The 22,907-nt window shown below is 44.0% G+C and overlaps 1 protein-coding gene across 3 annotated transcripts in view; it reads right to left on the bottom strand.

The window, feature by feature from the left end:
* CACNA2D3 (calcium voltage-gated channel auxiliary subunit alpha2delta 3) overlaps nt 1–22,907 on the bottom strand; it is an 860,144-nt gene that overhangs the window by 683,651 nt on the left and 153,586 nt on the right. The window lies entirely within an intron of this gene.

The raw sequence follows: 22,907 nt of genomic DNA, 5'->3' as shown, positions 1-22,907 counted from the left end.
CACTCTACACTTCGGACTTGACCGCACTCAGTCGTCCTGGAGGACTGCCCAGATTTGCTAGCTATCACACAGCCAACGCCACTAGAAACTGACTGTTCCAAATGTGCCATAAAATAAAAATGAAGAAATTCAACTCGTGTGTGTGTGTTTGTGCGTGTGTGTGTGTGTGTGTGTGCTTTTTCCTTTGAAAATCACAAACTTAATTTTTTCATGGCCAAAGACCAGGGATTTAGAGAAAGAGAGTTTCAAGGCTATGACTGTAATGTATAACTCCTGCAGGAGTCGGCAAAATATAATCCTTGGGCCAAATCTAATCCATCACCTATTTTTATAAATAAAGCTTTATTGGGACAAAACCACACCCATATGTTTATGTATTCAATCAAGTTTAATACTAACAACAGAGACCAGATGACCCACAAAGACTAAAATATTTACTCTTTTTTATAGAAAAAGTATGCCAACTCCTAAACTGGAATGGGAACTGAAGAAGGTCACATGGCAGAGCATCTTATAAACATTTTATAATGAGAGAGTCCTTGCCATGGATTTTAGCATTTCAATTCCCTCTACTAAATGTTCATCGTGGACTTCTTATGTTATCCTCAATGAGCTCACAGAAAGGAGAATGTATAATAAGTACAAAAACCATAAAAATACTTTATATAAGATTTCATAATGTGTTCATCTGTTCATAAAAGACTGATTTAACCCATAATTTACTCAAACTCTCAAAGACAATTTTTCACTTAAAGCCTATCATATACTCTAGTGATTTATCTGTTGAAAGCAGCAGTTCTCAAAGTGATCCATGACCCCTGAGGATTCTCTGAGACCCTTTCAGGGGTCCCTCAAATTTTCCTTTTCCCCAACAGCATATCTATGTGAAGCCAGATTTTCTTCGTAGATTTTAAAAAATCACAACAGACTGAACACAGAAACTGACATGAGGATCTACCTGTCTTCTCGTAAACCATTAAAAAGATCTGCAAAAATGAAAAAAAAAAAAGAAGTGAGTGCCACTCCTCTTTTTTTGGGAAAACACAATTGTTTTTCATAAAATATGTTACTTATGTTAATATGTAATGAGTTTTTATGCTTGAATTCATTAATTTTTAAATGTCTCAGTTTTAATTTCTAATACACCAAATATCCATAGATACAACCCACATTAGCAGAAGCTCTTAGGGGTCCTTAGTATTTTGTAAGAATGCAAAGGGGTCCTGGGACCAGAAAGTTTGGTTTAACTAAAGATTTAATTTCATTCCCACTGGAAAGAAATGTTTATTAATAAATACCTCCCAAATGGGGTTTGAAATAACTTCAGTGTCAGCAGGAATTTCTCACATTTACACAGCTTACAAAAGACTGGGAAACTAAAAATACTGGGAGCCCTACATTCACTTGTATTTGTTAGGAGAACCTGAACCACTTACTAGCCCCTCACGCCAAACTCCTACTTAGAAAAAACAAGGGGCTCCACATCTTATCTCAGCTTTAAAGACCTTGAGAGTCATTTCTGAAGAGGAAGATAGACTGACATTTTTAACAGAAGGATAATTTTTTAAATAAAAGTTTAGATTTTCTCCCCATTTCCTCTCTTTTACTTTAAAAAATGCACACTGAGAGGAGGCTGTTGTTCCTTGCCCAGAGAAAGGGAGTGTGTGTGTGTGTGTGTGTGTATGTGTGTGTGTGTGTGTGTGTGTGTGACACAAAGTACTTCCCTTCCTAGCTTAGATTTCCAAGTCGATTGAGGCAATAATACTGGGTGCCGTGAAAAGACAAGAGCAGAGTTTGAGGACAGAGGGAATGACCCTATGGGAACGAACATAAAAGAGAATTCTTCTGATCCCTCAGACTAAAATGAAGTCCCTGGAGTCTGAGGGCATCTGGCTAGTGTCCCCAGAGCCCAGCACTGAACACTGACAGAGCAGAGGTGAGGAGGGCAGGAAGGGACCCCCAGACTGGGCATTGGGAACTCTAACCTAAATGTCAGGCCTAAGGGCCTGGTATTTCTGAGAATCAAGGTGAGCCTAAGGAAATATACAAAATGCTATTTAGACCGCCTGAGTCTGGACCAAGACAGACATGTGCTATGTTATTCGTAAGATGCTCAGTGCTGCTCCGCACTGTCCTATAATGGACCATGGGTTGTAAGTAACACACTTCTCCTTGCTGCCTGAAAATATCCATAAGCATCTTACATGTTTGTCTTGAGAGTCTCTCTTGCAGCTCACCTGGAAAACAACTCCTGCTTCTAGCTTTCCCTTCCTCTTCGACAAGGCTGTATTGGTTATCCAAGATGAGGGGGCTGTACCCTTCCTTTGAGCTCCAGAGCACTCTGTGCTCATCTCTCCTGGCACTATATAGCTCATGTGGCCTGCGGGGCAAGGACAGGCCCTTGTGATCACCCACAGCAGACACTCACAGGACTTCTCCGAAGGAAGCTTAATGCGAAACAATTTCAAAGTTACACTACAAGGAAGATACACGCAAGGGTACAGCTGCATTGTGCTCTGGTCCCATAAATGTGACCTCTCCACCCCTTGAGAGTCTAACTGGATTGGCGTGAGATGTGGGGCTCCAGCCAGCAGCCCAACTCCAGCTCAAGCTAACAGCGTCCTCTGGTGTATGAATAAAACTTCAATGACAATCACTGGAAACATTCCCTAAGTTCAAATGTAAGCCAATGCTTTTGGAGCCAAAAGTCCTGGGGGTTCTCTGCTGCCTGCCAGATGTGTTCCAAAAGCCAACAGCTGAGGCCAGCCTATACCCAAGGCTGATTCACTACCAAAAGTGCAAAGTTCAAGAAGCGAGTAAAATGAAACAAAATTGTCAATCTATTATTTACAGAGTCAGTGAAATAAATCTCTGTCTCCTGTAATTCTGTAACCGAAGGTGATCTAGAGGCTAAAGAAAAATAACACAGATTTCACAATGAGCCTTTACCTGAATCTTTTTTTACATAGGGCCTCATTATTCTGGCCATATCTGTTCCTTGCATGTGTTTTCTCCCAAGAGTCCTCTAGAAGGGAATGGATTTAACTCCACCAGCCCCCAAGTTTTCATGAGATCCTCCTACATCCTCTCTCCCTCTGAGTCTGCTCTGTGAAAAGGAGCCAGTCGCATTACGGAGGGCTGTCAGTCTCCCAGGGCCACTTGTGCCTGGTGACCTAGCTAAACAATCTCAACACAAAACTCTCTGCCGAGCTCAGGACGCCAGATCTGGGACAAACGCAACCACTCACTGGTTCCATCCCTCTGCCAGCCCAAGTCCTCTCCCTTCAGGACATGTGACGATGGGTCCTCCCTGCCAATGAGCCAAGCCTGTACTACTTTCTCCCCACCCTGGGGAAGTTCTCCCATAAGCAAAAAAAAAAAAAAAAGAAAAAGAAAAATCCTACTTTTCAAGATGTGTTAATGCCTGTTGGAATTGGGTCAAACAACGTAATGCCTTACTCTTACCAGGAAACGTTACACTTTGCTGGAATCAAAGGATTCTGAAGAACAGAGAGAGTAACACAGTGACAGCCATTAACCAATTGTAATAAGCACTTAGTAGCTTGGGATGGTCATATGTATCAGAACCTTTAAGAATGTGCCTAGTGTAGGGCGCCTGGGTGGCTCAGTCAGCTGAGCATCCGACTTCGGCTCAGGTCATGATCTCGCGGTCTGTGAGTTCGAGACCTGTGTCAGGCTCTGTGCTGACAGCTCAGAGCCTGGAGCCTGCTTCGAATTCTGTGTCTCCCTGTCTCTCTGCCCCTCCCCTGCTCATGCTCTGTCTCTCTGTCCAAAACAAATTAATATTAAAAATAATTTAAAAAAAAGAATGTGCCTACTGTATAAAACCAAGCAATTTGACCTCCAGCAACTAGAAAGAGGAAGCTACAACAGTACAAGAGAATTCCACAGAGCCATCCCAAATTGTGTAAAGCAACGTAGGAACCGTGCACCCAGTATATTACAATATGTTCCAGACGATAATCAGTACCTTTTTGTTTTAAATTACTAATCTCCTGTATACACCCATACACAGGAACACCCTGCTACAAGGATACAGACGTATGCCATGTATTCACAGCTGGCTATATGATTACCCAGGATTTTTTTTCTTCCTTTTCTTGCTTACCTGTATTTTCTAATTTTTACAATGAACATACTATTTCGGAAATTAGAAAATATAAAAGTTGTAGTTATGTGCGAACAGCATATGGGCACCTAATAAACAGATTTCTTTAGGGAAATGTGGTCCCAATTAGAATCTGTGTAATTAAGCGGCGTGTCTTCATTAGCAGAGCCTAAGGAAGTCAGTAAAATGAGTCCTCTGTGTACCACAGGCTCAGCACGGTGCCGGAAGCTTTTCACATATTAATTTGTCTAATCCTCACAGCCACCGAGAGGTAGGTATTATCCCCAAATTGCATATGGAGAACTGAGGCACGGAGAGGTTTAGTCAGGAGTTGGAAGCCAAATGGTCAGAGTGAATTTTAAACCTATTGAGGTCTGACTTCTAATCACTTGGTCTTTTGAACTTGGGGATAGGGGTAAAGGACAGGCAGTCTATGGGGCGCCTGGGTGGCGCAGTCGGTTAAGCGTCCGACTTCAGCCAGGTCACGATCTCGCGGTCCGTGAGTTCGAGCCCCGCGTCAGGCTCTGGGCTGATGGCTCAGAGCCTGGAGCCTGTTTCCGATTCTGTGTCTCCCTCTCTCTCTGGCCCTCCCCCATTCATGCTCTGTCTCTCTCTGTCCCAAAAATAAATAAACGTTGAAAAAAAAAAAAAAGGACAGGCAGTCTAAATATTCGCAAACTTATTTCAGAGGGCCCATTTGACTGTTGTGCTAACCCCCTGTCTCAGTGCTATTGTAGCCAAAGGTGGCTTGGACTCACCAAGAGAGTCAAATACCAAACCCCGACGACCTGCCCTGTCCAATGATGGCTGCAGCTCTTCCCAGGCTCCCCCAGGGGAGCAAAAGCCATGCAGCCAGGGTACCCTGGACACCACAGCAGGGGGCTCTGTCCCTCCCAGGGCCCCTCAGGGGGTCAGCTTGGAGCCCGGCCTCAAAGGAGCAGACACAGCTCTTGATAATGAAAATATCTGGAGAGAGAGAAGCATGCCCACTCTGAAATGAGCCCTGGAGCCTTAATTATGAATTACTCCTTGGCTGTGTTTGGGTTACAAAACGTCTTTTGTCCTCCAAGGTACCAAGAAAGACCTGGAGGCAAATCACCCCCAAACTCCTTTTCCTCCAGGGTCTGCCTCCCCACACAGCTGTGTAGGCAGTGGCACTTTATTTCCTATAGCTTCAAGGACTGCACCAGCAATTTTATCTGTTTCATATGAAAGCAGCAGCCCTTCAGCTGGGAAAAGGAGTCAGGGAAGGGTCAGCAGTGCCCTGTAAACACACAAAGGAAGGCAGAGGAAAAGACAGGACACAGAAGAGATACCATGCCGCCTCATTAAAAACTCAGGCCAGGCTGGATTTGAATCTTGTCTCCAGCACATTTCATTTGTTCTGCAAGCTTCTCTTTTGTGTCTCTGGTATGTCAGGCAGGGTACTAGACACCAAGCACAATGATGAGTAAAGCCAAGTTGCAGAAAGCTGGCAGCTTTGGTCAGGAGTGTTCTGCTGAGTAAACAGGTTAATAAGACACATCATGGTAAGTACCCGGATGGGGAGGTCAAGGCAGTGACTCCCTTCTTGCTGGGCCTTTAATGGATAGCAAGGCTGGGAAGGTCGGAGACAAAACAGGCGATGGGCATGCCAGGAAGAGGGAGTAGCAGGGATGGAGGTCCAGGGACAAGAGGCTGCCTGGAGCTCAAGGAACCACCCACCCCCTGCCCCCTATTTCCATTTCACTGGTGCATGGGTGGACAAAGAAAGGGCTCTGCTGAGAGACGAGGCCAAAGAAGTAAGCACGGCCGGGCCATTAAGGGAGTGTGCTAGGATTAAGAGTTTGTACCTTATTCTCATTTGGGGAGGTGGAAGGGTATGGAGACAGGCTAGAGCCCACGCCCTGGAAGGATTCAAGGGTGGGAGGGATTCAGCAATTGGATGTGTGCTTTTGAAAAACTTTAGTGTGCAAAAAGGGGAGGAAGGAGGTAAAACTGGATGCAGAAAGGGAGTTGAGGGGCTTGAGTGGTTGGGATATGGGAGATGGAGCTGCAAAGAGGCCACAAGAATCTGAGGGATGGAGAGACGTGCTTCCTGTAAGGTATCAAGAGGGCTGACGGCCGGATGCAGCAGCAGCCTGGGCTGGCTGGCCACGTCACTTCCAGGAAATTGCCGAACCTCCTGGGCTTCGAGTCTCCTCCGAGTCTCCTCAGTCAGAGAGCCCGGGATCCTCATGCCCTTCTTCCAGGGCCGCTGGAGGGGGCTACTGGGAGGAAGTCTGTGAAAGCCCCCGGCACAGTGACTGCACATAATACCCACTCCAAATCCTAATGCTCCCCTGGTTTTCCCTCTTGGCATTTCTGCTACGGAACATAGTAGCGTGTGTTGTATTTTCACACGAGCGCTTTCTGGAACTGAAGTTCTTAACGTAAGAAACAAATTTCAACAGGTTGGTTGATGGTATCACGACTCTTTGCTGGGCCACCTCCAGCCTCTGGGTCTCCTCCTGGCTTGAGGCGGTAGCCAGAGATGCCTGAACAACACAGCCTGTAGCTTTAGCCAAGACCAGGGTGGAGGCAGAACACAGCCCTCCCCCAAGAACACCTCTCTGCATTAATGTCACAGAAGGAGAGCAAGCCTGAGACTTTTTATTCCCTCTGTCACAAGAGAACATCTGAAGCTTCCATTCCTTCTGTTAGCAGAATCAGCATTTGGCAAGAAATCTTGTGATGAGCCAAGAACATTCATCACTTGAGAAGGGAGACACAGAAATGCATTATTTCTGCAGCATCTATTTTGCCAGATCATTTCACACAAACACCAGGAAGAGAAAAGCACTGCTTCACTGTCAGAGCACTTAATGTTGTTCATACATTTGGGTCATTTTTTTCCTACGTGACAACTGCATATCTAGAAGTGAGTCACCTGGAACAGCACCCAAAGAGGGGGCTCCGGTTAGGAGACTTCTGGCCAGTCACGTTAATTGGGATAAGAGCCAAACATGAAGAGGGGCTCTGAGTACCTCTGTAACACCAGCAACAAAATGGCTCACACAGAAGATGGATGTAAGGGATTGCCCTGGGCCAAAGAGCTGGTGCATCCGAACATGGTCTCTTGGCCAAATTTTCTCACCAGACACTGAGATTCCATCTCTAGTTCAACATAATTCAACCACTGGATGAAGACTGGCAGAATGTCCAGGGGAGGGGATGGCAAGAGAATCTGGGGAGCTTACTCAAGCTCATGACTTGAGAGAAATTCTGAGAAACTGGCCTGCTTCTCCAACCCTCCCCTCAGCCTCCAGCACTTCCCTTGAAATCCCCTGACCCAGATCCCCCGGTAAACCCTGTTACTGGGAAAGCACCCCGGAGAGAGGCTAAGCCCAGAACCCTTCAAGGTGACTTGTTAACATAAGAGCAGAAGATACTCTATGTTCCTACCATAAGGTTCAATTCTCAATCTTATTCTCATTCCTTCCAGCTCTGAAACAGCCACAGTACAAGAGCTAAACTCATTAAACCAATCATTTAAATAAGGATCACACCAACACAAAAAAAGAACCTCAACTGAACTCACTGCTATTTTCATTCATTCAACAAATATTTGGAAATAGCCTACCATGTGCCAGGCGGGTGGAGAGAGTGGGGGACTATTGACAAATGCATGTGTTCCCTTGGGGTATAAGGAAGCCAACTTTTGGTTCATTTTCCTAAAAATACAGAAAAAAACAAGTTGGAACTGAGCTGCATGGGTCATTTCAATCTAAACTAGAGCCCCAGTAGCCCACCTAGTCATTCTGTGCAGGTCTCCATCCGAGGTCACACTGTCTGCACTGCAGCTACATCATGTCTGCTGTATGTGGGAGGGTGTGTGTCTCCTACTGAGCCCATAACAGTCTATAAAGCACAAACATATATTTCTCCTTGAGGAGGGAGGGTGAGTACCAGGAAGTATGCACAAACCACAAGTCCTACAAACAATGAAAGCTTGGCCAGGAATAGGAAGGACATCACAGTCATCAGGGAGGAAAGAGGTCCCAGGAAAGGATATAAAACAATGCATTCGCCCAGGGTCACAGGCAAGGGATGACTGTCCAGCATGTATAATTCCTTGCCTCTTGAGAAAAGAAGTCTATGAAGTATGCTATTAATGTACTGAGATAGTCATGAGCTGTCACCAGATGGCTGATAAACAGAGGCAGGACATCTGTGACCCTATGATGCATAGTGGAAACAATGGTAGGTTGGGGCGGGGGGGAAGAGAAGGAAAAGTCTCTGTAGACTGTATGCAAACTCATCAGATATCCCTCCAATGGGAGAAACTGATTCAGCTCCCGCTGTCTCCTCAGTCTTACTCGCAGCAAAGATGGAGAACCACGATGGGATGGGTAAGAAAAATCTACGTGGATTTTGCTGGACTACTCTTGATTTTTGGAACCTGGTAGCAGCATCCTGCTTGGCTTAGAATCGCTGGCTGGGGTTTAAGACTCAGGAAGATCAACAACACGAACACCACTTGCTAGATAGTTTGACATGGGGCTAGGATCGGGGATTTTCCAGCCAGGTGCACTAGGCTCTGTGCTAATGTTACCACTCACTGGCTATGTGACGAGCTGCTCAGTCTCCATCAGCTCCATTCCTTCATTGGTAAAGGGGATGATACCAGATCTCATAGTGTGCCTAGGGTGATCAAGTGGGGTCAAGTGTGTAAAACACCCAGCAGGATGCTGGCCACAGAGGAATGTACTCAAAAAATGGTGATGGTGTTGGCAGAGGTGGGAGTAAATTCTGACATTTGCTCTATAACTTCTGCAAATGATCATTCTCTTGCCTCAACAACAAGAAGAAACTCTGAACTGACATTCACAGTCTAACCGATGAACTAGCCCTGAAGGCTGATCCGGGCAGTGGCATTTTTCAAACACCTTCCCAAGGCACTGAGGGGTCTTCAACAGTAACTCTTTGGGGAATGGCTCCCTGCTGGCAGGAACTAGATGCTTGAAGTCTATTTGCATAGTGGAAATGACAGTTTCAGATATGTTACTAAAGGTGTTGCAATAAAAACTAATTATCTACAATTTTTGGATTCTCTCCTTATAGGCAGTGTCATTTTCTTATTATGACATAAATGTACTTACTATTTCTCTCGACTCAATTATTGCATACAGAAGTGTCACTTCAAAATACAACACTCCAAAGTAATTATGCTTCCAAGTAAATATATCTCCAAAGCCTTTAAGCTGATGTTAGGAACGCTTCTCCTTAACCGTAACAACGAACCCAACTGAATTCATGGAGCTCTAGGTCGCAAAAGGATATTTTTCTATTTGAAAGTGAAAAGTGCTGTTTTGTACAAATAACGCTGTTTCACACAGGTATTCCAATCAGTGTCTCCAAGGTCCAAAAAATACCCACGATAAATGCAGTGCTCTTCCAGACCTAGGTAAGTGAGGAAAATACTTACAGGATACAATTTTTTGCTGTCAAAGCCATCAGAACAAGAGACAACTTGCATAAGAAGAGACCCTGTTTAGGAACTGACAGAAGGAGGGGAAGACAGGGCACTAAATTACTACCCAAAGAACAAAATAGAGAGCAGGCAGGGAGCAGCTGGCCTCCAACGTCTGCAGGGCTGCAGAAAACGGAGACCACCTGTGGGATCGAACGATCACCTGCACGTAGTTCTTGCTCTCTGGGGAGAAAAGCATGGCTATGGACTGCCACTGAAGGCAGCAGAGTTTTCTCAATATGTTATTAAGAACCTCCAGCTGGAGGATGGAGGTTGTGGTCTGGTCTAAATTACTTCTCAAGGTGCCTTCTGGTACTCACCTCAAAGAAGCACTGCCACAAGAACTACCAGGGCCCCCCACCTGAGTGTCACTGGAGTCCCTGCTCCCAGCTAGCTGCTTGGAGCGCCCTCCATTAAATCACAGAGTTCTGGGGACACTGCTCCTTAGAACAGCGGCTCTGCAGTGGGTGGTCTCTGACAGATTTCTCGTACTTTCAGACTGTCAGCTCCTGAATTAAAAGATGGATATCTCTCCTCTCCCTGTTTTACCGTCTATGCTCCTTTTTTTTTTAACCTTGATAAGTCTCATAAGCTTTTACTGTTCAACACAGTCAACTGGACAAATGCCACTGATAAATTTTAGCTCTGTGGTGATAAAACTGAGTGTGAATGCTGCATTAGATTCCTGTTTTATATGAGGGAAATTAAGTCAGAGGCAAGCTACTAAACCAGCTGTTGCTATGACTGTCCTTGCCCTAGCATGGTGGCATAACATACGGCTTGAAAAATGGGAAATTCACCTGTCTACTGAACAAAATCAAATGGACTCAGTGCTTACTTTTAAAAAATCCAGTTCCTGGGTATTTTCTGGATTATTGCGTGGGGATCTGAGGCTCTGAAATGCAAATATTATGCTGCACCTACATCCTCACAACACTAAATGCCAAAATGATGACTACAGGTCCATGTGTGTTAGAGAGAAAAATCTCATTGTATGCATTTATGACTGTTTTATGTATGCCAACGAATTTAAATACAGCCAAGCCACAAATAATACATTACTTTACAAAGCCGGACTACTTGAGATAGATTATTTTCTCCAGCCTACTCTTTTCAAACACAGTGTTCTAATGTTCCAAGTTAAAATAATTTATCCTTCCTGCTCCCCAAGGATCAGAGGGAATAGCAACAACAGTGACAATAATAATAATTTATTTTTAATAATAACAACCAGCATTTATTGAGCACTTAACTTTCAGTCAGATTGGTATTGTTCTCTCCCATTTTACAGAGACATTAGCCAAGTTACCAAGGTTATACTACCGGTAAGTGGTTGGATGAATTAGAGGGACAGGAGTTACTATAACAAAAATATCTCAAAATCTCAGGGGCTTAACGCAATAGACATTTATTTCTTGTTCATGTAACCAACCGTTCCTTGTCTTCAGTTTTCCACATAGTGATTTAAGGACCCAGGACCCTCCCATTGTGCGTCTCAGCTCTCCCCTCAGACCTTGGAGTCTCCTGCATTCAGCCAGCAGATGGGAAGAGAGGGTGTGGAGAAGGACACGCCTGCTTCCTCACTCCGAAGCCTGGAAGCGACATGCATCAGCCCTGCTCACCTTCCACTGGCACTTACTGGCCGTACAGCCCACCCCGATGTACCAGAGCCCGGGAAACGGAACTGGTGGCTTTGGAGCCATATCCAGGCTTTAAGTCAAACTGTGGAAATGGACGCTTAAATCTTCCAGGATCTGTGAGCTCTCTGTGCTGCTGTCACGGAGCCAGGATTCGAACCCAGGCAGCATAGCCCCAGAGTCTATATTCTCAACCACCACACTTCAGTTTAAGAGCTTGATAAACTAGAAATAGATGAAACCTTCGATTAAAACTTGGCTGGGAACCATCTACAAGATGGATAATTTGGAGCTGGCACAATCAAGTCACAATCTACAAAAAGGATAATATGACCCAACCACTTGTATGTGTAATTACGGTCAGGCTCAGATGTTAAAGGCCAAGATATTGCAACACAGAAAGGAACACACTATAAACAATTCTTAGACCTTCTGTCCGATTTCCTTAATCCCAGCTCAAATAAAACTGCTATTTGAATAACACCAGTGACCTTCTCTAGCGTATGATATTAGTTGTCCAGGCACCACAAAAGTTAATTGGCTTAACTAAAGTCTCTTTAATTCTATATCCAAGATGTCCTGGAAATCGAAGGCAATCAATGAATGAGTCTGCAAGATCTGTAACAAGCTTAGAGCTAATACTATTTGCAGCTGCTCAAGTGGTTTCTGTACTTAACAGAGCCAGAAGCTGGAATGAGGGTTAGGACGCTGCATCTGAATGAACCTTTAACTCCATCAACTCCAAACTGAACACAGGCTCTGGTTTATGGCACAGCTAGACCCTAGCTCTTCATTGGGGAATTTAGAGAACCATGGTGGGATCGTGCTTAACAGTTTGAACCAGCCCTCTGTCCTGCTGAAAGGAAGAGCTAAAAACTCAGTCTCCCTCTTCTTGGTGGAAAGCTTCCCCTGTAGAAAGGTTGGGGAGATTCTGTTCCCTACTGCTGAGGTCAGACACTAAGAGAAAACGGTCCAGAGCATCAGCATTCTCCGTGGAAACATCTCTTTGCCTCACATTTGCCCACAGATGCTCTACGAGTTTGCAGCAGGTGACACCCCATTTTATCCACCATAAACAGTTTCAAAAATTGAAGGCGTCACAGCAGAACCACCCCTATGCTGAAATGCAAGACATAATCAGAGCCTTTGAGGAGTTTAGCTGTCCCTAACTTCACCACCAGTGATTTTTTTTTTTTTACATACTTCACCAAGCCCGGCACATAGCACTTCTCTCCAATATTCTTATTTTTTATTTTTTAAAATTTACATCCAAATTAGCATACAGTGCAACAATGATTTCAGGAGTAGATTCCTTAGTGCCCCTTACCCATTTAGCCCATACCCCCTCCCACAACCCCTCCAGTAACCCTCAGTTTGTTCTCCATATTTATGAGTCTCTTATGTTTTGCCCCCTCCCTGTTTTTATATTATTTTTGTTTCCTTTCCCTTATGTTCATCTGTTTTCTCTCTTAAAGTCCTCATATGAGTGAAGTCATATGATATTTGTCTTTCTCTGACTAATTTCGCTTATCATAATACCCTCCAGTTCCATCCACGTAGTTGCAAATGGCAAGATTTCTTTCTTTTTGATTGCTGAGTAATACTCCATTGTATATATATACCACATCTTCTTTATCCATTCATCCATCGATGGACACTTGGGCTCCTTCCATACTTTGGCTATTGTTGATAGTGCTGCTATAAACATCTCCCCAATATTTTTAAACTCACAGTGTTAGAATCTGACAGAAACTGAGAAATAATCCGTTTCAGAAGCCACTAACTCAAACGTTCCCAGAGGAACGGGTCATATCAGGTGAGGGAAGGAAGGTAGGCTGGGGTCTGCGGCAAAGGGCAGAGTTTCTGTCCCACCCGTGGTTACGTTTTGGCTTCTGCTGATCTTTGTGGGGAGAGGGGCACCCTGTGGTTACCCGATCCTGTATTTGTTAAGAGATGCCAGAAACCTATGTTTTTATGTGAAATCTGCCCCTGACTCTGTTTCTTTGAACACTCTGAGACCCAGAGAAAACGTCTCTATCTTCCTCCCCAGACATCTTCACGTGAGGAGACCGAGACAGAATAACAAGGGCGTGCATCTCCTACAGGCAGTGATGTGCTAGAGTGTGCAGACTATTTCCTGGCATCTATCATTAACCCTTGAAGCAGGCGCTGATATGATCTCTACTGTAATATGAGTGTGACGCACGGACATGGCAGCAGCCAGCCCAGGCTCACAAGGGACAGATGTCCACCTCCTGTCTTACCAGCATCCCAGCCAGGGGGGACAGAGCTAGGGATCCTCCTCCTCACCATTTGGGTCCCCTGGGGCTCAGAACCTGAGGCTGGCTTACCTTAGAGATCCCCATTTATGACCAAAAGCATTGGATTCCTCAGGGTTGCTAGGCACGGAAATGAGGCCCTGAAACTGAGGAATCTAGACAGGATGAAGGAAGCCCACACGTTTCCTCCCGAAATAGGGTTTTTTCCTGTGGTGGTTTGAAGAGTCCTAGAGAATGTTAACTAATGTTTCCTCTCCTCTCCCTTTCCCTCTCTCTCTCTCTCTCACACACACACACACACAACCACTATGCTACCAGTATTTTCTCTCCTAAGATGTATTTAGGAAAATATAAGGAAATCAATCAATACATCCACCTCACCCACCTTATTCTTATTACCATCATATGATGTGCCTTTAAGATGGAGACTTGTAGTGGTTTGGTGGGGGGACGGGGGTGGGCAGGGAGTGCTGCACTAGCATTTGGTGAATCCCACTGACCCCCTTCTCAGAATGATACATTTAGATGAGAAAAAGAAAACACACAGGGAGGAAGCCAATTATATGGATTTTCAGTTTTCGAAATGTTTACAACATAAATTTGTGATGCAGTAATGCCCGTGTTTCCTCATCGCTGCCTTAAATAACAAGATCTAGTGGTGAGTCTGTAGCTGTCATATCATCAGTGTCAAGAATGAGTGCCAACAGCAAGGAGATATCTGCATGGGCTATGATATAAAATGAAAATATCTATGATTTCTGTCAATGACTAAGTCACAGGCACCACTGTGGCTTGCTACCTACACTTGTAAGATAAAGCAGTACATTTCAGTTGGAGGCTAGTGAAAATAAAAGACGTCTCCTTTTGCCACCTAAGTTCAGAGCCCCCTTCACTCTCTCTAAGGCGTGAACACAGGTTAGCACCTGTACACACTACCCAAGAGTAGCAAGAGGTCCCAGGCAAGGTCAGCTGATGTGCAACTGGTGACAGGGCATCTGCCCCAATTCACATGCAGCATCAGAACGTACAATCCCTGTTGACTGCTAGTCTCTGTCACGTGCATGTACCGCCTGGTCATTAGCATATATTTACAATCCAATTTAAGATTTCTCTATATTAAACATATACATCAAATTGCGGGCATTTCCTGTAATGATTAATTCTAGCAGATGGCTCTGCTGTCTCTGTAAGTGAAGATCATGGTTTATGAGTTTCTCTGGGTGCTCTGTCAATAAATGATGATTTCTCAAATGGATCAGGGAAGGGTAAACACTAAACTGGAAACAATATTTATCTCAGGCCATGGTGTTAGAGCAGAATTGATGAGAATGATAATTTTCTTCCCTATATACTACTGGGTTATTAGAATTCTTCACAAAGACCATATATTCATGTATTATTTGTGTGATTAAAAATATATAAAGTGTCAAGTTCAAAGAAATTTAGTAATCACTGACATAAAAGTATAATAAATGCCTCATAACATGCAAAAGGGAATAGGACTAACTCAGAAGGCTGCATGCAAGACATGAATTAAACAACCCACTGGAAAAGCTGGCCTTTGTCCACAGCTACAAGATGCCTATATCAAAAACTAATTTCACCCAATGTGTGCTATCATAGAAATCTGCTCATGAACTAATGCTAAGTGAGGTGAATGATGTTTATAACTACAGCCATGTAAAAACCCAAAGCAAAAGACAGTCAGAGAGGCCACAACAAAATTTTAACCATGGCTGGGGTAAGTGGCAGAGTTTTGGTTCAATTTTTCCAGTTTTCTAAATTTGTTACATGATACTCCTTTTCAAATGGGAAGAAGCAAAGTCTAAGATGGTGAAAAAATAGACAGGTAAGGGTGGATTCCAGTCCAGGCAGGCTGGCTCCAGAACTCATGTTCTGACCTCCCCAAATCACTCTCCTAACATAGTTGAAGGTAAAATGAGACTTTTTCTTATTATAAAAGCAAAATGTTCTCACTGTAGGAAGAACTATCAGAAGGTAGATATAAGCAAATAGAAAACAAATAAACAGACAAAACAAACCCTTGATCCCACTATCCCAAAATACCACGGTTCCACAGTGTATCCTGTGGTTTATATCCTTACAGATTCTTTCTTTTTTTTTTCTTTCTTTTGTTTGAGGGAGAGAGAGAGAGAGAGAGAGAGAAAGAGCATGAGCATGCACAAGAAGGGGAGAGGCAGAGGGAGAGGGAGATAGAGAATCTTAAGCAGGCTCCACACTCAAAGCAGAGCCTGATGCAGGACTCCATCTCACAACAGTGAGCTCATGACCTAAGCAGAAATCAAGAGCTGGATGCTTAACTGACTGGGCCACCCAGATGCCCCCTTACAGACTCTTTTAATGCAGAAGTATAATTGTTTCTTTACAAACAAAGTGAGAGCATCCTGTAGATGACAACAGGATATATTTTCTAATTATTCCCCCAGAAATCTTAAGTATAAAGTAGTTCATCCTTTGAACCACCAAAATAAAGAAGGGGAGTGTTCAGGGGTCCGACAACCCCAGCTCTCACTGGAATACATTGGGACCCTCGGGCCCTTGGGGTCAAGATAGTGAAATATGGGCCTCTCACAAAAGAGGAGGGTTACATTTAGAGCAGTGGCTCTAAACTAGAGGCCATTTTGTCCCCCAGGAACACCTGGCAGTATCCAGAAACATTGTGTGTTTTCACAACTGAAAGAGGGTTGTAGGAAGATGCTGCTACTGGTATCCAGTGGGTATAGCCTAATATGCTGCTAAACATCCTACAAAACACAGGGTAATCCCCACAACAAAGAATTATCCAGACAAATACGTCCACACGAAGAGGTTGTAAAAGCCTGGATTAGAGAATTGTTTTCAATATGAATGCATGTAACGCAAATCCTAATGACCATCACCAAGCCCAATCTCCCTCCAAACGCTGAATTTCCATCCAATGCATCCTGGACAAGTGGCCCCTGGACTCTTCCAAGGAGCCTCTTGCAGCCCACTTCTGGGCAGCGCTGAGCACAAGCAACAGAAAATGTTCTCAACCTGAACTCTCTCTGCCCCTGCTGTAATAGCTGCCTTTAGAACCCAGTTATGCTAACTGGTTACACAAACCAAGTCTCATCCTGCCTTGAAATATTCTAGAAGAGAGATGAGGAGGTCGTATGGCATAAGGGTAAGAGCACAGACTAACTGGAGGAGAATCCCAACTCTACCACTTACTCTCCACTCACTCTCCATGGGCCCACGGAAAAGATGTCATGGCTATCCTCTGCCTCAGTTTCCTCATCTGAAAAACGGGGGTAATAATAACAATGATCTCATGGGGTTGTTATGGACATGACATGAGTTTCCTTATATACAGTGTTCATAGCATTACTTGGCACATCTGCTGCCTGTGTCACCTGTTTTTTCACGGTAAATACAGTCCCCATGATCTGTCAGGGGACAGTGGACTCTAGACTCCTCTTGCCATCCTGTTTGTCCCTGTCCCTCTTCAAGCCTGGAGCCTGCATCTTCTGACTGCACGTCTTGGGTCTGGTCAGGGCCCAGTGCAATGCTGTCTTCTCTGCTCTACCCCATTTTAGCACCATCAGGGCACCTTGGACAGCACTAGTTCTGGGGCAGCCGCTGGCCTCACCACATTTTATAGCCCCATGTGGGCACAGAGCAGGCACACCACAAAACAGGTGAGCTGCAAGGAATCTTCAGAGACCTGTAAGCTACTAAGTCAAGGCTTCTTGGAAGCGACTGGCCTTCAGATAGGCTCTTATGATAAGGACCGTGAATGGCAGAAAAAAGACCGAGAGCACCTGGATTCCTGGAGCAGAGAACCTGAAGTCACTGACGAGGCTGACAGCAGATGAGCTGACTTTTTGCCCAAGTCAACCACCTACTCAATCATGCTAGCAGCTAACAATGGCTGAGCTCGGCCTCTGAGCTAGGCCTCCTGCCAAGTGTTTTCATGCCCCATTGCCTTCTCAGAATAACTCTTGAGAGAGCTGCTACACTGGGTGGGTAAGAAAACTGAGGGTCCAGGAGCCAAGACCCCAGGTGTGGGCGTCATAATGTGAAACTTCAGAAGGGCCACCAAATGGCAGACTCACCAACACATTTCATAGCACAGTACATACATGTGAACACACTCTGCCATGACAATTAGAGTTTTGAAGACAGCCCTACAGGTAATTCTTTAGGAGAATATGGGACTCTGAATTAATTTATTCTTAGGAAACAAAGCAGCGTCCATTCGGAAATCAAGTATAATTAGAAGAAAACCAATGCTTTCAACAAGATCAAGAGAGTGTCAGGAAAGACTATCGAATCAAGTCAACGACTGACTGTCTTAAATATTTACGAAATACTATGTGCCAGATACTGTGCTAAATGGTGGGACTATTCTAAAGAGCAGAAACAATAAACTCTCCCCCCTCACAGAGCTAAGAGTTTACTGGGGAGATATTGGTCAAATAAAAGCACAGAACACACATGTCATTATCTACTGCGACAACTAGCACCAAGTGCACCCAACAAGGGAGACCCAAATGAGACAGAGAAAAGACCTCTCCAAGGAACTACTACTGTTACAACAGAGAGGTAAAGAATGAGTTGGGGTGCGCGGGGGGGTGCTACTGAAAGGGAGAAATTAGCAGGCAAAGAGAATGGCATGAGCCCACACCCTAAGCGAGGGGAGCCAAGGAACAAAGACAGCACTGGGAACGAATGACCTCACTCACAGTAACAGAAGGCAGAAGGCAAAGGAGAGAAGAGCAGGAGAGGGATCCCAGGACCAAGCCTAAGCACATGCTTCTACATACAACTGGATGAGGAGGAAGAGGAAGGAAACAGAAGAAGGAAGAGCGGACAAACAGGATAGGGTGAGGTCATGGAGATCAATCATAAAAGGCCATCCACCCTGATACCCATTGGTACATGGACATTGTCTCCTCATAGCTCATTAGACTTTCTGAAAGCCAGTTCCATTTTGAGCTTTTGCAATTATTAGGGGGTCCTGGTGGGTGGGAGAATACGTATGTGGATGAAGAATGCATACTCAGCTGGAGTTCTTGGCGAATAGCCTGGAAACACTAAACTCAAGATGGAGAATGAGAAGATCCAATGAGTGCTGTTTCCATTCTGTACTTGAGCCCCTTCAGAATTTTTCCATGGAAGTTTAGTCATGTTCTGAGAAACACATTCCACTGAAAAGGCCATCTTGTCAATATCAGAAAGTCATGGTAGAGAATCCTCTCCACAAGCAAAAGTTGCTTTGCAAACAGGCTCCTAGGACCATGCCAACCACTCCCATATCTCCATCCCTGAGCCCTCACATAGACATTCAACTTTCTGGGGGCCGCTCATCAATTTTACTGTAGCTGGGAGATGCTGGAACTGTTCTCAGCAGAGAAATTATAAGACTAAAAGCCTTGGCTGAAAGATTTTACCAGTGAAAGGAGAATGTGCTGTTCAAGTCCACAGGTTTGGTATAAAACCGAATACAATATTAAGAGCTCTCAGTGAATCTGAGCTTGGTGCAGTAAGACGTCAATGCCAACCTGTATGTGATCAATCAGAAATCAAAACAATGACAAAGTGAGACAGGAACTGTTAAAGTTGCGTGCGTTATCTGTTCCACAGGCTTTCGTATTCAATTTCAGGAAGGTATTTTCTTTTCTTCCCTTAAATTACATATTCTGTAATGTATATTAAATCTGCATAAGGAATCTTAAACAATGGTCGGGTGGGAAACATATGTCCGCTTGAGTCATAGGACTCATCTTTTCCAAACACGGGCTGATCCAAGGGTATGGCTGCAAGGGAATCATCCTTCTCTCCCCTTCTCCCCAAAACCTAGAGTGTGTGTGTGTGTGTGTGTGTGTGTGTGTGTGTGTGTGTACATGTGCACGCTGTGTTTCATGAGATGTATATGGGTCCCCCTGTGTAGGTGTGCATGCCGTGTTTCGTGGAACATATGTCTGTGTGTGTGTGTCCATCTGTGGATGTGTGTGCTGTGTTTTGTTGGCTATACAGAGATAAACGTGGGGAACAAAGAAAACTAGAACAAGGAAAGGAAATTAAGGACTCTTTCAATTGGCAGGATGACCAAGCTTTGTTTGAAAAAACCCTAACTAATGAATTCAGTACATTGGCAATTTTAACATAGCAGTCAGTCTCCCAATATCCACAGGAGATGCCTGAAACCACAGAGGATACCAAACACTACATATACACCATACACTATGTTTCTCCCTACACATACATACTTACGATAAACTCTAATTTATAAGTTAGGCACCTTAAGCAATTAACAAAATAATAACAAAGTAGAACAATTACAATAACATACTGAAATAAAAGTTATGTGAGTATGGTCTCTCTCAAAGTCTCTTACTGTACTGTATTCACCCTTCTCATGATGCTGTGAGATGATAAAACACCTACATGATGACGTGCAGTGAGGTGAAGGATGTAGGCACTGTGACATTGCCTTGGGCTACGGCTGACCTTCTGACAAAATGTCAGAAGGAGAAGCATCTGCTTCTAGACTGTGGCTGACCACAGGTAACTGAAACCACAGAAAGTAAAACTGATATCAGGGGGGCTACTGTAACATATAATAATTTCACATGAAAATTATTATATCTGTACAAGATCTGTATCAATTATTAGATCTGTAAATATGATCTGTATATTTTTAAAATATGTTTTCTTTTCCTTTTTTCCTATCTCTGAACATTAATAATTACAACATACTTTAAGATACCAATTCACCCAATGGACCATCAAAAATAAGAACTGGTAACAAATGACATTGTTGGTAACACTGGTACCCAAAAAGCAGCATAATCAAAAGCCAAATATGCAATCAGATATCCATTTCTTCCACTAACAGACAGAGGGGGAAAGAGGCATGAATAAAGAATAATGGTAGGGGATTGGAATTAAGTCAGGGGCTGATGCACACAGTCACTTTTGTCTTCTAACAACCTCCAAACAACCTCCACCCCCTCTCTGTCTGCAGCACAGCCTATATCCTGAAGGCGAAGAAGCTATAGATCATCAGAAAATCAATAATCCTTTGTGAATTAATGAGTCAAACAATCCAACCCAACATTCTCTGGAAGGGTCAGAGACAGGAAGGCACGCGAGGGCCATTTCAGAGAATGGGCCATGTGGCAGAGATTGCCCGCGGCATTTCCTACATTCAGTTCATCACCTGACGACAGGGCATCACATCTTATAAAACCTCCATCAGGTAAACTGCCATGTTCTGCCGTCAACAGGCAAGATGGGTCTCAGGACACTCCTCTGAAACCCATGGAAATGCTTTCATGGAATTCAGGTGACGTGCAGGGAGAAATGAACAAAAAGGTAATAGAAAGCTCTTATTAAAAGAATTTCCTCTGTTAAAGATATGATTTAAGTTTCTGGTTCCAAATTATTCTCAGTAAGTTTTAAACTAGCTTCTCTGATCAGAGGGGAAATCCTCTGAATTACTAAAACTGAAAAAGAAATTATCTGAAATGCACAGAGACAAATACCAAGAGAGAAAGAGGCTGGCATCCTTTTTATAGGGTCTACATCCCTCCGTGCTGTAGGATTTTAGCCATAGGATTTTCACTGTGGGCAAAGCTTCCCTGGGTAAAAACCAGCAACAAAACACTTACAGGTTTCAATTACCAAATATTTATCTTCCAACTAAATCTTGTGTCTTCTAACCCTTACAAAAAATCAATTTGTTAATTCACTTGTATTTCATTGGATAATGTCTCCTTTTGTTAATCCTCTTTCCCTGGGGGACTCTTCAAATCTTGTCACTTACCCTTTACTGAAAAAGTTCTCTTTAACCCATTCATCTTTCATTAAATACAGTGGTGGGCTACATAAGGTTAACCAGAAAAAGGAAAGCAAAAGGGAAAAACTGGCACATCAACTGAAAACGCAAAGGGAAAAGTAGCTCTGAAAACGTGATGTACACATTTGCTGAAGAAGCACCCAATGTAAGGCACTTACTTGGGCAAACACTCTTCTTACAAATGAAATGGAGGGTAACTCTCCGTGGCCCCAGATCCAGGAGTGCAGTACATGACTCTATTCTCCCCCTCACCACCTTTATTATGTTTCAGATAGGCTATAAAGCACTGACTTTAAAAAAAAAAATAGGAAACCACATATCTGAAGGTCAAGAAGCATGAATTTCATGACTCTCATTACAAACTAAGTTTTCCCAACAGGCCAGTAAAGTATCCGAAGCTACACGTCACAAATAAAGACTCCAAGATTTGCAGAGGCTACTAACTGACCCAAGTTTCTTCCCACAAATGGCAGAGTCTGGATCCAGACCCAGATGGAGGACTCCAAAGCCCACCCATAACCTCCCCTTCTTATTCCCAGGGAATGTAAGTACTTCTGCGTTATTCAAAAATTATTTCCCATGACCCAACCACATGCCCCTGTATGAGTGCTAAAAAGGATCCAAGAAATGATAAACACCAAATCGAGAAAAGTATTGTCAGGTCAAATGATCTTGACGTCACTGGCTTTGTACATCCATTTTTTTTAGAGGCCCCTCCCTCCTCTACTTGCCCTCATCCCACCCTCTCCCAGCCAACTCCTACTCCTCAGTCAACCTACCTGTAGGAAGTCCCCTCGTCCCCCAGGGCCAGACTTTGGTCCCCCTTGCTGGTATTTATACTTTGACTTACTGGGACATCTTCCCACTGAGAGCAAGATATGCACATGAATCTCACCAGGGGTTTTGTTAAAATGGAGGTTCTGATTCAGATCTAGGGTGAGGCTGAAGATTCTGCATTCCTAACAAGTCCCCAGCTGATGCTATGCTGTGGGTCCATGGACCACAATCTGAGTTCTAAAGAAAGAGACTGGATTTCATCCCCATATTCTCCATGCAGTGGAGCAGCAGGAGAGAGGGTGAGAAGGGGAAGTTCTTTGAGGGAATAAGGAATTCCTGCCGATGTAGATCAGGAAAGCTGTTCAGCAGTGCCACCATTTGTCTGGCTTTAAAAAGGAAAAATTCTACATTAACACACAAAGTACTCTGATTTGAGAAGATAGAACTTTTGAATCAAGGCCCCAGACTTAACTTCGAAGTTATTTCCTACCACATTCAACAGACTCAAAATATGACAGCATCTTGGGCAGCTCGGGGAGCTCAGAAGTTAAAAACAACAGGTGAGAAAACACAACACTCTGGGGGAAAATAAATGAGGTTGTCAACGTTCTCTGTAATTTGTGGCTCCAACATGCCGACTCCCTTCCCCTGAATGCAGACGGGGTTATGAAATAGCAACACTGCATCTGTCCTAAAGCCTCCACGAGGACTCTCTTGGAGGCTGATATTAAGAGCAGTAATAACTAGG

The sequence above is a fragment of the Prionailurus bengalensis genome, chromosome A2, assembly GCF_016509475.1.
Source record: "Prionailurus bengalensis isolate Pbe53 chromosome A2, Fcat_Pben_1.1_paternal_pri, whole genome shotgun sequence".
Lineage (NCBI taxonomy): Eukaryota > Metazoa > Chordata > Mammalia > Carnivora > Felidae > Prionailurus > Prionailurus bengalensis.
Note: the sequence above shows the minus strand (reverse complement) of the source record. Positions and strands in the feature narration are given on the sequence as shown.